Source organism: Eleutherodactylus coqui, chromosome 3, assembly GCF_035609145.1.
Source record: "Eleutherodactylus coqui strain aEleCoq1 chromosome 3, aEleCoq1.hap1, whole genome shotgun sequence".
Lineage (NCBI taxonomy): Eukaryota > Metazoa > Chordata > Amphibia > Anura > Eleutherodactylidae > Eleutherodactylus > Eleutherodactylus coqui.
The window spans coordinates 38,130,174-38,150,142 of record NC_089839.1 but is presented as its reverse complement, the minus strand read 5'-3'; the positions used below and the strand labels follow the sequence as shown (position 1 = coordinate 38,150,142).

At 45.0% G+C, this 19,969-nt stretch overlaps 1 protein-coding gene across 2 annotated transcripts in view; it reads left to right on the top strand.

Annotated features, from left to right (window-relative positions):
• The first annotated feature begins 16,608 nt into the window (after positions 1-16,608).
• Positions 16,609-19,969, top strand: part of B3GNT2 (UDP-GlcNAc:betaGal beta-1,3-N-acetylglucosaminyltransferase 2) — a 33,815-nt gene continuing 30,454 nt past the window's right edge. Inside the window, exon 1 of one of the 2 annotated variants that reach the window (XM_066595509.1) lies at positions 16,609-16,745. The gene's annotated coding sequence lies outside the window, so the exon portion shown is untranslated. Of the gene's footprint in view, positions 16,746-18,942; positions 19,187-19,969 lie in introns of those variants that run through there. The other variant, XM_066595511.1, reaches the window with a different exon arrangement.

The window sequence follows — 19,969 nt, the reverse complement described above, 5'->3', positions numbered from 1 at the left end:
TTAATATTTTGGTTTATTTTTCTCTTTTATAATCTTAATGAGGTTTTATGAATGAAGGTTTACTGGTTGCATGAAAAAAATTATGAAACAGTGTGCACAGATGGGCGTGTGATTAACAAAACAGCTACTGCTCTGCAAACAGCTACTGGAGGCCCTTTTACATGCAAATTAAGATGATAAAGTGTTAATGGCAATCAGTGGCTTTAGCACTTCATGCAAAAAGATCGGTAAAACTTTCAATTTTTCAGTTGTTTGATAGATTATCTATGCATGTAAAGGGCTTTCAGACACTGAGAGATAAAGTGTCTCTCAATAGACACTGTTATCTCCACGGGAGCCAGCAGATAACAACGTAATCTGCCTTTAGCCTTGAGGTGAACGATCAGCTGTGTGCATAGCTGGGCATGTGATTAATCATACACTGGGCTCTGCAAACAGCTCATGGAGGCCCTTTTACATGCAAATGAAGATGATAAAGTGTTAATGGTCATAAATGTTTAGCCCCTTTAACACAGGCCAAGATATGGCCACAACACACACTGCAATACATAGCTGAATCTGTTGCCCTGCAAATCTACACCCAAACGTGCACGTCTACCTGCGGATTTTGATACAGGATTGAAAATGGCTTAAATTTTAGTGTGGAATTCCGCAGCTGCAGATCCAGCTGTGTCCTACATGAAAGGATCTATTCACATTGGTGAGGTTCACAGGAAGTTCTGTCTAATAGCAATATGGACAGAAATCACGTGCGTTATTAACCACATTGATTCACATTTTCTATCTTTGAGACCTTGAAAGAGATTGCATGGTACTCACATGTGCGTGCGAGTGCCATCGTTTCCATTGAAATCAATGGGAAACACTTGTGATGCTTTCAGGCACATAAAAAACACAACTTCGCAAAAGTAATGCAATTTTCAATCAAAAACACTTTGCATAGTTTCGTGGCCCGATATTGCGCTCGCCCGTGTGAATGTGGCCTTACCCTACCGACGGCAAAATTCCCAATCACTCAGCTCCACCCTGGAGATGATTCACAATTCTTCACTTCAGCATAATGTCTTATTTTCTAATTAATCGTATTGTGTAAAAGTGAAACATCTGTAAAAAAAACCCCTCCTAGGACCTGTAGCTTCAGGACATTTTGTAATAAACAGTTCATTCTCAGAAGTGAAACTACAGTCATCTACAGAAGTCTTTCATTTCTTCTCTTCTCCTTGGCTTTCTAGGTGACATCTGCATATAACCACATCCTTTTATAACACAGTAAGTGGCAGGAATGTGAAGTTTTTGACTATTTCCTGCTACTGTTAGGTCCACAGATGCTACCGGTTTGGTTCCAAAACCACAAGATTCCCATCAACATTGAAATGACACAAGTAGCCATACTTGTTATACCAGGAACCTGACGGTCATCACATCTGCCATTTTATCATCAGCTCTGAAGTATAATTCATCTGGAAATACAACGTTGGCATTATTATACATAATATGGGAAGGAATCGGGTAGAGACGACTTATAAGGGACATAAGAATTATAAGGGAGCATAGGAATTATGAAAAACTAAATTTCCATTCAGATACACTATCCTACCAAAAGTAATTGGACATCTGAGCAAGAATCAAAAGCAGTATTTATTTCCCTAAGTTAATACTTAGTGGGGCTCCATTAGCTCTAATGACATCTGATACTCTCCATGGCATACTTTCTACTAACATCTGATACACTTCAGCTGGTATTTCCCTCCATTCATCCTGCAAATATCTGGTGTGTTCTCTCAAAGAAGATGGATGCTCTTCATATTTCCTGACTTGATGTTCCAGTTCATCTCAAAGACGTTCAGTAGGGTTCAGGTTGGGTCTCTATGCAGGTCAGTCCAATCGTGGAAAATCCGTATAATCAAACCAACATAAAACAGCGTTGTCTTTGTGACAAGGCATGTTGTCTTGTTGGAAATATTGTTGACCATTTCCAGAGTCTTGTCACATTGTTGTCAGCACATTATTGTCTAGAACGGTGATAGCGAACCTTATAGAGACCGAGAGCCCAGACTGCAACCCAAACCCCACTTATTTATCGCAAAGTGCCGACTTATCAGGGGGCGGGGCTTATCACGACGTATGATTTTACCCCCGTCGTTCTAAAAAGGACAGGGCCGCTTCAAAACAGACAGCATGCGGATTTTGACTGCTTTTTGGATGCGGAAATACTGCAGAATGTCCTCAGCGGAAATTTGTGTGGAAAATTCTGCAGCATTTCCGCATCCAAAAAGCAGACAAAATCTGCACCCTGTCTATTTTGAAACAGCCCTGTCCATTTCCACCAAATGTAAACATATGCCAGCGGTAATAGTGATCCCCCCTCCCCCAGTGACCGCAGCGATAATAGTAACCCCCCCCCCCAGTGATAATAGTGACCTCCTCAAGCAATAATAGTGACTCCCCCCAGCGGCTCCAGCAATAATAGTGACACCCCCCCCCCCCCCTAGTGGTAATACGGATGCAAAGAGATGTCAGCAGCACACTTCTTATCCAAACTTGACTGGACGGATATGCATGCAAAGTCACCAAATCGGGTCTGATCCAAAAGAGACCCTCTTCATCAACAGATAACGGAGTAGAGATGACAGCATATATGGTGCGGTATTCACTAGCGTGGGGAGTGACTAATATTGACAAATGCCAGCAGGGAGGGCTCTGTGTGCTGCCTCTGGCACACGTGCCATAGAATGTCTGGGTACCCCTCCTTGTTCATGGTTCTTGCCACTACAACCAACGGACCAAGACCATGCCATGTAAAACATCCCCAGAAAATAACAGAACCTCTGCCGTAATTACCTGTTGGCACAACACTCCCAGGCAAAAGGTGTTTCCCAGGTATCCTCCACACCCAGGTTGGTCCATTTGATTTGTAGATAGTATAGTGTGATTCATCACTTCATAGAATGTTCCTCCATTGCCCAACTGTCCAATGACGACGCTTCTTAAACCATTGTAGATGGACTGATGTAAGAGAACTCACCAGATGTTTCCAGGATGAATGGAGGGAAATGCCAACTAGAGTGTATCAGATATTAGTAGAAAGTATGCCACGGAGAGTATCCAATGTCATTAGGGCCGAAGGAGCCCCACTAAGTATTAACATATGGAAATAAAGACTACTTTTGTTTCTTACTTAGGCGTTCAATTTTGTTAGGAATGCGTAGTTATTAGGCCCCTATTATACATGTTTTTAGAGCCCTTTTACACAGGCTAATGACCAAGAGTGAGTGTTTATTAAGGGCGGCAATCAGCTAGCGATAGAACAAGAACTTTAGTTTGCCCAATCATTGGCCATGTGGAGGCGTCATCGATAACCTGATGAACAAGCAAATTCTCATGAGTAATTGAAACCATAATTATCAATGACACATCTCCCTGTGTAAAAGGATGACGTCCTGCCAAAAAGGATGAAACTCTATGAGGGATGAATAATTGTATGAATGATCATTCATTCCCTGTAGAGAATCAGCATGTATAAAGGCCTGGCTGACAAGTGCCGATCTTGTTGACCTGCGCTCATCATCGCTGTGAAATCTATTAATGTAAAGAGATATTGAGGGCATTGTTTGTGCCTAAGCTATTGATGAACTGTCCTCAGTTTATCACCTCTCGTTTCGCAGATGTCAGTGCGAACAGAGCAGGGGCAGACAGCTCTGTCCGTCATGCAGTGGCCTCGGTTAGTATTGCAGGTGATGCTCCCATTGAAGAAAGCTTTGCATGAGAGTCTGCTTATTTGCATGCAGCTCATTGCGTTTTTGTGTGTGTGTGTGTGCATATTTTTCTGCATTTTTGGCACGTGCATACCGTGCGTATCAGCCTGCGAAAATACATGCAACCATGTTCCCATTGATTTCAATTGGCAATTAAGTTTAATATGTGCTATTTTTGTGTGCAAAACGCACGAGAATAGAACATGCTGCATATTGTTTTGTGCAAACTAAATGAACGAACCCATGATATTCTGTTAAGGGCTCTTTCACACGGGCGCTGAGATTTTTGACCAACTCGTCACGGCGGCAGCGCTGTCGAAAATCGCATGGATGAGAGGCAGCCATGACCAAGTTTATGTGCCCGTTCACACCCGGAATACCACTGGGCAGGGGGAGAGAGTTTACCTGTTAAACTCCCTCCCCCTTTCCTCCCCCTCTCCACCTGTTTGCAATGGGAGAGAGCGAAACGGGGCGGGAGCTAGTGTGCTAGTCCCCCCCCCTTCCGTCCTTCCCCCTCTCTTTGCCAACAGCCAGCAAGGGGTGGAGAGGGGGAAGGAGTTTAGCAGAGCTGCTGCTAAACTCCCTCCCACCTCCTTTCCCCAGCAGCTCTCATAGGCTCCCATAGGAATCTATGGGACTGGCCGGTGTATTCCGGCAGGAAAAGATAGGTGCAGAACTATCTTTTCTGGACGGCGTCAAAACGGCCGGCCGGAATGGGTTCCGTATGCGCTATCTTTGCCGGCTGGCCGTTTTTACGCACCAGAAGAGCGTCCATCTGTACTGATGCATTGGAAACCAATGCATCAGGAGGGTCCTGTATATTGTCCGGACGTGAAAACGTGGCCGATATACACTCATGTGAAGAAAGCCTAACTGTGTATTGTTACGTTCGTGTGGGCAGGTTAGCATCGGGCCTACACGAACGTGACCCAAAAGGACCAGTTTTGGAAAACAAAAGGTGACCTACCACAGATATACACCTCTCGCTATCTACTACTTGGTTCAGTGACACAGATCTACCTGAGCGGGGACATCGCCCCTATGAAGGGCGGCCCAGCGGTCTTTGGATCTGGGCCCTTGCTGCTCCTAGGACCCCCGAACCCAGGATAGGACACATAAACATGCCACCACAACAGGGACAACTGGACAGAGTAAGCTGACACACAGAGCCGGAATCACACCATACAGCAGCCAAAATGCAAACGCTAGTAGCAGGTGTTAAGCTATAAATGCCAGGTATTAGTTGACATTTTGATCGAAACATGGAAGCTAGTGTGCCACGTCACGGCTCCTGGCTGTACCGCTAGTCCCTACATTAACCAGGAGTCCACAACACCAACCTTACTTGCAGCCACCACGCATAGAACCTGTTCACATCACAAACAGAGACAGAATGAGAATGTATTGCGCGTGTTAAGAGAATATATTCCTAAAAGGTTAAATATTGTTTATCGGGTTCTATATTACGTAGTGATGAATTTGTACAGCATGGTTCAATATTATAGTCATCAAAAAAGTTACTCAGATAAAACTATATGCAAGTTACACAACATCACTTGTTGCTGCCGGTGCTGCATGACTCAAGGAAATGTGCAACACATGAGTAACCCTAAATTAGGACTAGGATATATAATTATAGAAAGATCCAGCCCATGTAGAGTACATGCTTCATTTACGGCTTTCAGCTCACTTTCTAAATACCTGATCTATTAGCTGTGAACGTTAATTAGTTTTTGGGACGTAATGACAAATGATGACAAGGTGGATGAAACCTATTAATCATCTTAGATGGAACTAGAGACGGAATGTGGATGACACTTTCGTAGAGCCACAGAGTGCTTTCATACATGCTGTTCTGATGTAGTTTTTAAAGCCAGTGTCAGAAGTGGATCATAAAGGGCAGGGAAGTGCATAGGAACGATACCCCTTTCTTCTTTTTTGGAACCTATTCCTAGATTTGTATTAAAAATGACATCAAAACATGTAAAGAAAACAGCCCATGTGATAACTCCTAAATGATGGTTTCACACTCAGAGTCTGTTCTTAAAACAACAGAGTTTTTGTGGCAGATTTAAATGCAGTTTTTTAAGCATTTAGATCAACCTAAAAATCGTCATGCAATCTTATCAGCAGTCCTCCGCGGGTAGTGGAACTGAAAGCAGATAACAGCCCTTTGGCTATTAACTGCATTCAGCTAAAGGCTTCATTTGCACGCTAATAAGCTATTACTAGCTGAGTAGCTACTTAATAGTTTATGCAAAATAATAGCGCAAAGCTGTCACTCAAACTGTCGTTTGAGCGATCTTTGAGCGATCATCGCACCGTGTAAATGGGCCCTTAGGGCGCTCTGATCTGAATCATTTGATTCCATGGGCGTATTTCTGAGACGTAAAAACACCCGGCCAAGCCAGCATAGCGCCGGGTGTTTTTATGTCGGGCCCGAAACATAGTCCTAGAACTATATTTTGGGCTGGAATATGTCGGCCACTGCATGGGCTGCTAGGGGAGCCTACGGCAGCGGCCATAGGTGGGAGGGAGTTTAGCAGCGTGGCTAAATGGGAGTGGGCGGGGACGTGGGCAGAGCTAGGCGCCTGCCCCTTGTCCATGGGCATCAATGTGAGGAGGTGCGGCGGACCGGCTCTTAGCTCCGCCCCATTGCACAAACGAGCGGGGAGGAACAGAGGTGAGCCTGCGATGGGGAAGGAGGAAAAATGGGCGATGGCCTGGTGAGCTCGGCGCATTTGCGCCGGGCTCACCAGGCCATCTGAACGGGCGCACAAACGTTTGATTTGTGCGCCCATTAACCAGATTTTCCGCTCCCAACGTAGTGTATATCAGTCGGCCGTGAAAATGGCGGTCGATATGCGCTTGTGGGAATAAAGCCTTAGACAGCAAGACAGTTTGTCCCACTGCTTGCTGCTGATGAGTTGGGTTGGAACTACATATTTTAGAAATTGGTATAGGCAAGAGAACTGATATCGATCACTAAAATAGGAGATCTTCGACTCTTTGAGCAGATGATAAATGTTAAAGGCTGGAATACTCTTTAATTTTGTGTGTGGAGATGTGATGTGATGACTACAAATTTAAGGATATTATTAGGCAATAATTAAAGACTAAGTTAAAAAAGTCACGCTAAGATATTACTGCGGTGTTTAGTGTAAAGCGGTGACGGCAAAACTCGAATTTTTATTGTGATCCATTAGAACAAACAAGAAAGTCAATGCAAGATATAAAATTTATTAGCCACCAGTCATGAAAATCTTATTGCTCCCTTTAGAGATGCATGGTAATGGTGCTGTGTACTGCAAACATCTATATTACAAGGCAACAGTGACAGATCACAACTCTTAAAAGTTTTATTGTAGTGGAATCTCAGTTTATGCAAATACAAGTCTTCCTGCTCATTAAATTACGTCATGGTATACAAAACTGTATCTGATTGCAATGATAAACAGTAAAGCACATTGTGAAAGAGAAAGGGAAGTCTGATGGGTGGTGACGATGATGCAGCCCACGGGAATGAGACCACCTGAACTAGGAAGAGGAACAACAGCAGAAACTGAATCTGTAATGTATTGTACTCTCTTTTTTACATCATATATGAAACCCACATCTTCACAGGAGATTTCAAGAATTTGGTGCCAATTCTTCTGAAGATGCGATAGTGGATGAGGTTTGGAGCAAAAAAAAGCAATTTACAGATATTATCACTAGTACCTCTTCTGTCTGAAGTGCAGTTCAGTTGTTGGGTGGCTCAGATGAGGGATCACTTAAAGTGGTATTCCAGCCATTACCATTTATCACATAACAAACCAAATGATAGAACTCCAATCCCCCATAAATCATTACCCCGCTGGAACGCTGGAACCCAGTCCACTACCCCACACACATTACCCCTAAGAATACAGAAACTCCAGTCAACTACCCTATTACCCCACACACACACACACATACACCCAATGAACACTACCCAGTCCTCCCCAGTCCCCTACCCCTCCATACACCAGTTGCCCCAAGTGAACGTTTGAACCCAGTCCCTTAGCCTCCATACACTATTACCCCTGACATTCATATACCATTACCCCTCCTAATGATTGGTGAAACCCCAGTCTTCTACCCCTTATGCACCATTACTCCCAATCAATGCTGGAACTCAATTCCCCTACCACCCATACACCATTATCCCCAATGAACACTAGAACCATATCTCCATACACCATCAAACTAACTGAACACTGTGTCCCAAACCCATCAGCAAGACCACTATTACTTCCAACGAACGATAAAATTCCACTCCTCCACCCTTCTCCTACACCACTACTCCCCAATAAATGCTGGAACCCAAATCCCATGCCTCTAGTGTAACATTACCCCTCCACAATGAACACTAGAACCTCCCATTCACCATTATCTCAAATGAACACTAGAACTTTTGAATAGGGGATACCTTAAAGTGGTATTCCCATCTCAGCTTTTTATGGCTGAGATGGGAGAACCCGGAAGCTCTGTTCCAACCATCTATCGGGAAGAGCCGAGTGCTTAGCACAGCATTGTTTTCGTAGCTCCTATTGATATAAATGGGAGCTACGCAAACACTTTCCGGAACTTGAAGTTACAGAAATTGTGTAGTACGCTGTGCTTTGCCGATTCCATAGCTCCTATTCACTTCAACAAGAGCTACAGAAACGGCGCTGCACTAAGCATTCAGCTCTTTCTATAGGCTCTGGTTGGGTGCCTAGTGGCCATAGTATGAGCTTCTCATCTCGGCAGTGAAAAGCACGTGCTCCATACAACTCCATAGGGGGTTACAGAAACAGCCCTTGCACTCTGTATATAGAAACTAGTATTGGGGACCTTCTAAATAGCAACAACAAAGGGAAAAGGCTGGCTCCTTAAAAACACTTTTTGTATTAGTTTTTTATTCCAAAAAATCCACAAAATTACAAATGGTAGGTATCGTGTACCACCATGTCTATGCTCGGATATGCTTCGAAAGGTACTTCCTTCTTGTTCACAGCTATGATCACCTGAAAACCTTTACGCTAAACCAGGGTAAATGCTACTTACTAACCAGATCATGGTAACATTGTGTTATGTATTTTGGCCCTTCTAAAAAGTCCTTTTTAGGCCTCAGAAAAAAACGATTGATACCATTTTTATTTCTTCACATTTGTGCCTTCTGCTATATTGAGATAGTCTTCTTTTTGTTGGGGAATTAGGATTTGAGATCACAATATAGATTTTACCGCAAATTACTGTACAGGTGTTTCTAGACGTTGACAGTAATGATTAATTCCTTCCTCTTTTCATAAGAGGAAATGCTGTAATAACTGTAGTCTGCCACTATAATTATTCATTTGGTAATCCTACATTCTCCCTAGTGACTATTGGTTACAGCTTCCTTCTACCTGAGTCTACTAGTTGTTTACAACTTTTTTTTTTCCTGTAGGGAAACATTGAAGTTGGTTGTAAATTGCGATAATGTAGCTATTTTACAGTTGATGGTTACAAAATTATCATTAATGGATACATTTTCTCCCAAGCACGGTGGCTTAAAGTCATTTCCTGTCCATACTAACAGCTCATCACTACTGCAAAATTGCATTATGGCTGTGCCTGGTATTGCAGCTCTGCCCCATCCACTTAAATGGGACTGAGCTACTCTCATATTCTGATCGCTCTGATTGCTTTATCGAGAAATGCCATAAAGCGGCGAACACGTTAGTGGAGTTTGCTCGCTCAACCCCTCCTGCAACCCCAGTGAGAAATACTTATGAAAATTACAAAATTATCATTAATGGATGTATTTTCTCTAAAGCACAGTGGATTTAGTCATTTCCTGTCCAGACTCGAACAGCTCATCACTACTCCAAAATAACTTAAAAGGGGAGGAAGCCGCTCATTGAGACAGATTTATTACTACTGTCTTAAGCTTAGGCTTTGTTCCCATTCACATTGGAACCCCCGTCACAGATCCAGTCCAAAACCCTGGACAATATATCACAGCACACTGCGCTATTTAGTCCAGTTAGATACCGCATGATGTGATGGAAACCTGATAAACCTTATCATAGCTAATAGGATCTGTCTGGCACTATTCGTGTCCTTGATTTGCTGGATCCAGCACTTCCATGATTTTTGTGATTCAGGATCATAGTTAATTAGCAGGGAGTTTGCCACTCGGGATCCCCACCGATCACTTGATTGAAGTAACAGCAGTGCTCGAGTGGGCGCTTCTATCACTTCAGTCCATACCAAGCACAATGCAATACATTGCATTATGGCGGTGACTGTAATTGCAGCTCTGTCCCATCTACTAAAATGGCGAACATGTTAGTAGAGTTTGCTCACTCAACCCATCCTGCAACCCCAGTGAGAAATACTCACGAAATAACTTCAGCTATATTTGCTTCCTCTGACGGGACTTTTAATACGTTATCTTACTCCTTAATTAAGAAGAGTAAGCATGGCCCTGTTTTATATGCCTCATCTGTTTTACCTGCATCTGTGAATACTATTATGTTGGGTTCCCACAGCGCACTTTCACCACAGAAATCTTGCAGTTTTGCCACAGCTTCAAAACCGTAAGATTTCTGCGGGATTAGCGCAGCTTCAAAACCCATGGCATTTAGCCATGGGTTTTGGAGCGGCTTTGCTGCATGTTTTTCTGTTGTGGAGAGCTCGCCCGTAGAGAGGAGTGAGGCCGCAACAGAAAAAAAAAAGAAATGACATGCTGCGCCCCGGGAATCCTCAGCACAGAGCTGGCTAATGTCGGCTTTACCGTGATGGATTGTCTGGCCCCTGTGGATGAGATTTTTGACAAATCTCGTTCACACGGCTTGCGAAGACCGGGATTAGCGGCCGCAGGCGGAAGATTTTTGAGGAGGGAGATGCAGGGGGTCACATCTTGGTGTCTATAATTAAGGCACAGGGGTGATCACCTTACGTGGCAATATTTAGGAAGCCTGATAATTCTTAGATTATTGGGCTGATTAAATTTTCCAAATTTTAAAAATGTGTATTCCTCTAAGTCAAGTGTGGGTCATGAAGATGTTTATGAATATTTAGCTCAAGTGCAATTACCAATTTTGCCTGATGATCAAAGAGTGATGATAGAGGCTCCTTTGACATTGAACGAATTAAAGGATGCATTAGCAGCGCTCCCAAATGAAAGAGCGCCCGGGTTTGATGGCTTTCCAAACAAATATTTTAAACGCTATCAAGATATGCTTCTGCCACATTTATTAACAGTTTTAATGAATCACTGCATGAAGGTATACTTCCACAATGAATGCCAAATGTTATAATTGTCTTAATTCCTAAACCGGGAAAGGATTTGTCTATTCCTGATTCTTAATGTCCAATATCTTTATTGACCACAGATGTTAAAATTCAGGTGACGGTATTTGCAAACAGATCACTTTTGGTTATGACTAGAGATAAGCGAGTATACCAGTAAGGCTAACTACTCAAGTGAGTAGTGCCTTAGCCGAGTATCCTCCCGCTCGTCTGTAAAGATTCGGCTGCCAGCACGGGTGACAGGTGAGTTGCGGCGGTGAGCTGGAAGAGGAAGCTGACAAGCAAACTAGGGTACTGACTGAGAGAACTGCAGACAGGACTTACTAGGAGCTGACAGAACCAATAACTGGCAGTGAGCTCAGGTCACTGCCAGCCTTATAACTACAAGACTTCGCCTGGGGGCGGAGAGTGGGAGTAGCCAACTCCCCCACTGCTGCATAAGAAAGGTGGAGGAGTGCGGGCGGCACCCTACGGGCGGACACGTCCACACCGCCGCACACTGGCCGCCCCATGCCGCCGGGAGAGCCCCGACCCCAGAGCTCCTGGACGCCGGAGCCAACGCCGGAGCAGCGCGCGCCGACCGCGGGACCCTGTGCCGCCCTGCATGGTAACAAGTAGTTAGCCTTAGCGAGTATACTCGCTCATCTCTAGTTATGACTCATTTAATACATAAGGATCAGACTGGCTCTATGCCAAACAAGTCAACCGTTACAAACTTAAGGATATATTGAATCTCCAGACGAACCATCCAGTTAGTGGGGACAGGGCTATTTTTTTCACTTGATGCTGCCAAAGCTTCAGACATTTATGGGCTGTTGTTTATAGGATGGGCTTTGGTGAGAAATGTTTGGCATGGATTAAACAGATTTATTCGAATCCATGGGCAAGAGCAAGGGTAAATGGTTGTATTTTTGGATGGATGATGTCCCTTCTTCTCTTTGGCTTGGCAATCGAGTCCCTAGATGGTTTGATAAGGCAATCGTCTGATATAGTTGGCTTGCAATATTGAGATATTGAGGAGCGTGTCTCATTATTTACAGATGATCTGTTGTCGTATATGGGGGGTGTAAGTCTATGGGTCCAACTATGTTTATTTTTGATATATTTGGTAAGATCCCAGGTCTTACTATTAGTTGGGAGTAAACTGTAATTCTTCTCCTAGATCCCTTGCTGGTGGACTATTTGAACATAAGCAACTTCGAATTCGAATATTTGGGAGTTGTGGTATCTTCTAAGCCCTGAGACTTCATTTCTGGCAATTTTGCTTTCATTGATACGATAGTTTGAAGATAAGGCTAAGGTTTTTGAATTGCCTCCCCTTGTCAATTTTTGGCAGGGAGAATCTTATTAAAATGGTTATGATGCCACAACTCTTTTATATACCTCAAAAATCTCGGTTTAGATTCCATCAGAATATTTTTTTACACTTCATACGATATTTAGGGGTTTATTGTGGAATAAGAAGTCCACTAGAATTAAATTGGAGACTCTTGAAAGAGATAAACGGTCAGAAGGGTTGGCAATTCCAAATGTTTGGATATATATTTTTGGCGTCTCAATTGAAGAAGAAAGAAACTGTAAAGTTGAATGGTAGATTGGTTTCTAAAATGGCAAGTTGTGGTCCCCCTATAACGATATGTGAGAGATGGATGACAGGAGGAAAAGAGTGATAATTACTTTAATGATTAAATTCTGGAATAAATTGAAGCAGATTTTACAACTAGATGGATTTTCTGTACACACCTCCCTCTGGAGGAACCCTAAATTGCCAGACTTTTTTTTCTTTTTTTTTTTAGGTTGGAGTGGTTTCCACCATGGGTGAAGAGAGGTGTAATCTTTTTGGAACAGGTACATTCTGGTGGTCTTATTTATAGATTTGAACAACTTACAAAGTTTTATGATGTTCTCCATAGTTACTTTTTCCAGTTCCTTCAACTACAAGATGCGTTTGCTGCTCAGGCTTGGTCAGTATCTGTGCTTACAGTCCAACACCCTTTGGTGTATTTTCTTGGGTGTTCTAGAGTTATGAAGGGCGCAATGTTTTATTTATATAGACAGATGCTTTTATATTTACAACAATTCACAGTGAAGGTAAAAGAAAAATGCAAAAACGTTTTAGGCCGAACCAGCAATGATAAATGGGCCGCGGTGTTGTGTGTGATTCCAATGATATCCCTATCTGAAAGTCAATTGGTATCACAATTGTATTTAGTGCATAGAGTTTATCATATTAATAATAATCTTTATTTGTATAGCGCCAACATATTAAAGTTGTTTAATATTGGTGTTAGATTAAACTCGGACTCCATGAAATGTAATACGGATGGTGCAGATTGAATGCACATGGTCTGGGTTTGTGTAAAATTACATTGGTTTTGGAATGGAACATTAGGGATAATTAAGAAAATATATTGTCAATATTGGTTTTAATCCCAGATTTTGTATATTGGGTATTGTGGATGGGCTTGATGGGCATACTCCTTTGGGAATTCGGAGAACTCTATTTCAGACATGAAAGCTGATTAGTGCTCGTTGGATATTTTGTTGCAAGAATGAGAGGCTGTGTCTTAGGAAAGAAGAATATATCAAAAAAGAGACTGTTTGACTGAGGCTTCTTTCACATGAGCGCACATCGGCCAGCCATGAAAACAGCCGATACGCTACGTTGGCGGAGAAAAAAACTGGTGAACGGGCACACAAATCAAACGTTTGTTCATATAGCCTGGTGAGGTCGGCGCAAATGCACCGAGCTCCCCAGGCCATCTCCCATTTCCCCTCCCTTCCCATCGCAGGCTCACCTCTCTTCCTCCGTTCTGTGCAATGGAAGGGGGCGGAGCTAAGCACTGGTCCGCCCACCTCCTCCCATTGATGGCTATGGACAAGGGGCGGGTGGGGGCGGAGCTAAACCGTGAAAACAGCCGGCCAATATGCGCTCATGTGAAAGAAGCCTAAGTTTAAGGAAATTTGGGGATGATGGTCGGATATATAAGAGCATAGTTAACATTAAATGCTGGTTGCATAGTAAAATTTATGGGCTGTAGAGCGGGCTAGTGGAGAGCCGAGACGGTGAAGAACAGTCCTTAATATAGTTATTTTTTATGTTTAAGCATGTTTTGTTGGGTATGGTGGAAGGTAGGAGCTGTTTAAATATAATTATTTTGCAATGCGCTGTTTGGGTGGGGTAATGATATGCCTTATGTGTATTACGCTTATGTATAGATTAATGTACAGAAATTCTGTGGTACTGTATTCAAATTATAACTTTGCAAATCATCTAGTGAGAGACAAGCACTTTGTGCAGCCTAAGGGCTCCTGTCCACGGGCAATCCTGCATTGCGTTACTCGCGGCGATAATCCAGCCGCAGGGAACGCAATGCACGCTTTCCATAGCGTTGCTATGAAAAGCGCAGCCCCCTGTCCACGAGTGGAGAATCATAGCGATTCTCCGCTCGTGGGACTCAAATTGTAGCATGCCACAATTTGCCGTGATTCCCCGTAGTGATTTTATCTGTTAGATAGGCTCACCAGAGACAACTGACAGTTATCTCCCCTGCACCTCGGCGGCGGAATATCCGAGCGATATTCCGCCTCGCCCGTGGACAGGGGGCCTTAACGATGGATGATGAGCTGATTGCTCAGTATAAACAGCAGCCATTCAGTACTGAACGGCCGCTATGTTAAGTGAATGGAGAGGGGCAGGGGAGAGCGAGGAGTGAAATCTCCTCCAGTTGCCCCACTGCGAGCCAATGATACTCGCTCCTGTGCAGCAGCATGGGAGCGAGTACATGCGGGCACGAGTGTCTGGCATCGTTAGCCGGACATTCGACCCGTGTAAGTAGGGCTTTAGTGTCAACAAGAGAAGCTAGGACAACTTCATGACTCCATTGAGTGTTTCACTCCACCGCAAGAGAGACGAGCCACGCATCATTGGACTACAAATGAAATGAATGCATTTGCGCTGCGTATTCCACGTGCACAATTTGCACATGGAATACGCAGTGAATAGAACCCGTTGATTTCCATGGGCTCAGTCACGTGCCTTTTTTGCCCTCGCCTTTCGGTCGCACAAAAAACTTGCCCATATTAAACTAATCAAACTTAATTACCCATGGAAACCAATAGACGCGTGCTTGCACGTTTTTTTATGTGCATGCAAATACGTAGGGCATGCATGTAAAAAAAATGCAATAAAGTAAACACCCATTGCACAAATATGCAGCGCAAATACGCTTACGCCTGTGTAAAGCCAGCTTAAATCAGGGGTGGCAAACTCATATTCACCGAGGGCGACATCAGCATTAGGCCAGCCTCACACGGGTGTATTTGCACGCATCTTTGTGCGCATAACATTTACGCGCGCAATATGCCGAGAACGCATTGATTTCAATGGGGTCATTCTTATTTCCCAATTTCGCATACTGCACAATTCCGTGAATCCGACTATCACGTGACAAATGATCATGCGCACCCAAAAAAGCCTCATACATGGCTCAAATATGTTGCGCTAAGGCGTGCGCGTGTGAAGGGAGCCTTACGGTTACCCAAAAAGGGCCATTTATAACGGCTCATTCCCATGGATACATTACAAGCGTATTTTTTACTCGTCTAAGGCTTGTGTCCCACGAACGTTTTTGAGTAGCATTTTGCACGGAAAATTTGTGCGTGCAGTAGGCAGTGAATAGAACCATTAAAATTGCTAATTTTAATGAATGGCGGCACGGTTGCGTGTTTTTTTACATGACTTGCATCCTCAAAAAGCTCAGTAATGCACACGTAAATTTGCTTACGCCTGCGTGCCACCAGCTATGGCCTCCTGCAGGCGGGCGGGTCGGATCCGGCGGCGAGGATTCTCGCCGCAGGACCCGACCCAAGCGCCTGCAGGGACGCACAGTTTCGGTCTGTGACAACGCTGCGTATTTCACGGACCGTAACCGCATCGCCCCCCTTTCTCCCCCTCCGCCTCTTTAGCACTGAGCTTCCTCCCTCGGAGGGTGGCTCAAGTGCCAGGCAGGGCTGTCAGAGCTCAGAATCCAAGATGGCCCCCACAGCCTGTGCCGCCACCGCCCCTCTGCCAAGCGTTGTTGGTGAAAGTGGAGAGCCGGTCCTTCTGCGCCATAGTGGGCCACGTAAAATGACATGGCAGACCATATTCAGCCTGCGGGCTTGAGTTTGTCACATGTCGTATGAATATATGTGGTGCTCAATTTTTTTTTTTTTTTACAAATGTTCACATTTTTCTTATCAGTATGTATTTTTCCACATGTTCTGCCTTAACCTCATAGCCACCATGTCCAAAAACAGCTAGTTTTCTATAACAACCAATCAGAATGCAGCTTTCATTTTTGCAGGCACGGCACTGGTTGCTATTAGCAACCGCTCGGCCGAGTTTCTGTGCAGCGTGTCAGTAAGAGGAGGGGCGGGGTCCACATGTTTTCCTCTGGAAACGTCGCTCAACCCCCAGACCCCGCCCCTTAACGGGACCTGTCCAATAGGAATGGAGTAGAGCGCGGAGCCCCGCCCCCTAGCTGTGAGTGGCACGCTGAGCCGCTCAGTGAAGGTACAATCTGTGTAGAGCGCTGATCGCTCTGCGCTCGGCCGGCTGTGTGGACGGAGCGTGAGGCGATGAGGCAGCAGAGAGGATGAGCAGACCCTGGCAAGACTCACTCCACAGGAACCGTCCCGCCCAAGGTAACGTCCAGCAACAGGGTGTGCGGCGGCTCACATACGGCAAGCGTCCTGTCCCGGGATCACCGCCGGGGGGGCAGCCCTCCCTCCCGGCCGCCTCCTCCACCACTTACTTGGGAGAAGCCGCAGAAAGCCGGATGTTTTGTTAAGGATCCTGTATAATAGTCTGGATGGATCCCACGTGTAACCCTTTCTTGGCTTTTCTGGGAGGGAGGAGGGCAGTGGGGTGGATACATTGTATCAGATTATGGGACGGGTCCTATACATTGTATCAGATTATGGGACGGGTCCTATACATTGTATCAGATTATGGGACGGGTCCTATACATTGTATCAGATTATGGGACGGGTCCTATACATTGTATCAGATTATGGGACGGGTCCTATACATTGTATCAGATTATGGGACGGGTCCTATACATTGTATCAGATTATGGGACGGGTCCTATACATTGTATCAGATTATGGGACGGGTCCTATACATTGTATCAGATTATGGGACGGGTCCTATACATTGTATCAGGTTATGGGACTGGTCCTGTACGTGGCGCCTCGGGGAACGGAGCTGGTCCTGTACGTGGCGCCTCGGGGAACGGAGCTGGTCCTGTACGTGGCGCCTCGGGGAACGGAGCTGGTCCTGTACGTGGCGCCTCGGGGAACGGAGCGGGTCCTGTACGTGGCGCCTCGGGGAACGGAGCGGGTCCTGTACGTGGCGCCTCGGGGAACGGAGCGGGTCCTGTACGTGGCGCCTCGGGGAACGGAGCGGGTCCTGTACGTGGCGCCTCGGGGAACGGAGCGGGTCCTGTACGTGGCGCCTCGGGGAACGGAGCGGGTCCTGTACGTGGCGCCTCGGGGAACGGAGCGGGTCCTGTACGTGGCGCCTCGGGGAACGGAGCGGGTCCTGTACGTGGCGCCTCGGGGAACGGAGCGGGTCCTGTACATTATACAGGACCCGTCCCATAACCTGATACGTCGCCTCGGGGAACGGAGTGGGTCATTGTATCAGGTTATGGGACGGGTTCTGTATGTGGTGCCGTGGGGAACGGAGCGGGTTCTGTATGTGGCGCCGTGGGGAACGGAGCGGGGCCTGCGGTGCGTCATATAAGTAGATTGAGGCTTTTGACTTTTTAGCAGATACTAAAAAAGTTGACTATGTGCCTATTGGGAACTGTCAGCCGATGGCGCCATGATGATGACGACTTTCGGCCGATCTTCTGGTCCAGGATGCGGTCATCCATTCAATCAGGAAGAAGGATATTGTCATCATCACCACCAAGTATCTGCTTTGCCGCGGCTGATGTTTCTATAGGCACCGGCTATACCTAATGATTAAGGCTGCCTGACCACGGGCGTTATTGCGTTCCCAGCGCCGATAATCCAGCCACGGTGAACGCAATGCACGCTTCCCATCGTGTTACTTACATGATTACAGTCAGTGAAAGTACATTGCTTTTTATTGACCCATTCACACTGGAGTATATGCATGGCGTATAATACGTGCGTTATACAGAACGCAGCATGTTGCATCTTACTGCGTATCACACGCGATAGAGCCCTATTGGTCTTCATGGGTGCGTAATAAACGCTGGACATATGCAATCCCATTGTGTTTGTGCGGCATTTATACGCAACTTCCCAGAGCAGGGCTTTGAAACAAAAAAAAGTCAGACTGCGAATGACAGCGTGCGTGAAATACGCTATCATGCGCAGTGAAAAATCGCCGCCCTAAGTGACGATAGGCCGGCTCGCACAGCGGTAAAACACCGCGTTATACTTTCTTTTCGCGCATGACTGGAATGCGTGCGCAGAATATGGAAATATGAATTAACCCATTGAAATTAATGGCTTCTTTTCTCTGCGTATTGCGTACGCGAATATGCCCGCGTGAATCCGGCCGTAGTCTGTAGTGCAGTTGATATGTATATACTGAAGCGTACCAAGAATACGATCACGAGGCACATCATGGGGCGAATCTCCACGGATTTTGACTCAGATCCACAGGGGATTTTACCCTTTCGTTTAGGGCTTCTTTAGATGGGCGCATGCGCAAAAATCATACCAATTCCGCAACGTGCGAACCAACTCTAAAAAAAAATGATATATATATTCCGCCTCCCTGTCATGTGTAATCGCTTGTCTTTGCTCGGCGGTGTTGGTGAGATTATCCAGGGAGTGACGGATAACTTGCATTAATGCAGATGAAGCAGAGATAAATTGAGTCATTTAACTTATTAGTCGCGTCATGATACCTGCGGCCGGGATGTGACTAATGGGGGCGATGATACGGAGGCATCCTGCTTGCTTGTTGTACCCCCTGACCCAACACAGTATAGAATACATGCTGATATTGTAGTCCTTGTACAGAATAACAGACTCGGCTCTGCTACATCTGGTAGACGGATTGCTTCCCCGCCCGGTTCTGTTCTCGGAGGTGCGAACAGCTGGTGAGTCTGTGAAATCAGTATGAAACCGGAGACGGAATAATTTGGCAGAGGGAAGCGGGTGAGCTGGTTGCGCCACTAGCTGTTCACGTCTGGGTGTTTGCTCATTAGCTAACGAGTGGAATCCAATGTGTATTCCCCCTGGAAATGAATCAGGAAAACATGGCTGTGTTGACAATTAGTGTCATGTGATAGGAAGGTGCCAGATGTTGGGGTTAGTGGAGGGAAGCAGTCTGATGTAGCAACACCTTGCAGCGCCGGATAGTTTAGGTAATCTGCTCTTTCCTGTTGCTGCATCTTGGTGTTCGGACACTCGGCGGAGGATTTCTGCGCTGTTACAATGTATAGGACGCAGACCTGTTACTCACTGAGCTGTAGAAACAAATTGGCGCACTTGACGCAATGCGTTTCAAAAGCAAACAGTGTTGTATTGGCCAATATGACCAGCATTTCCCAAAAAGTTTTATTTATGCCCCCCTTGTCAGCCCTTATATTGTTTCCTCTTTACTTCTTTCTTCTGACAGATGTATGCTAGTTTTTTCACTTCCATGTGCCATTCGTATGTCATCCTTGTGTCTCATATGCGTGGAAAAAAAACCTCATCAATGTCACTTTTCTTTTTTTACTGTCTCTCTTGGCATATATATATATATATATATATATATATATATATATATATATATATATATATATATATATATATATATATATAATTTATTTATTAGCACAACATGTATGTAACATCTGTGTTCACTGCGTTTTTTCATTTTTGCTCTCATAGACTTT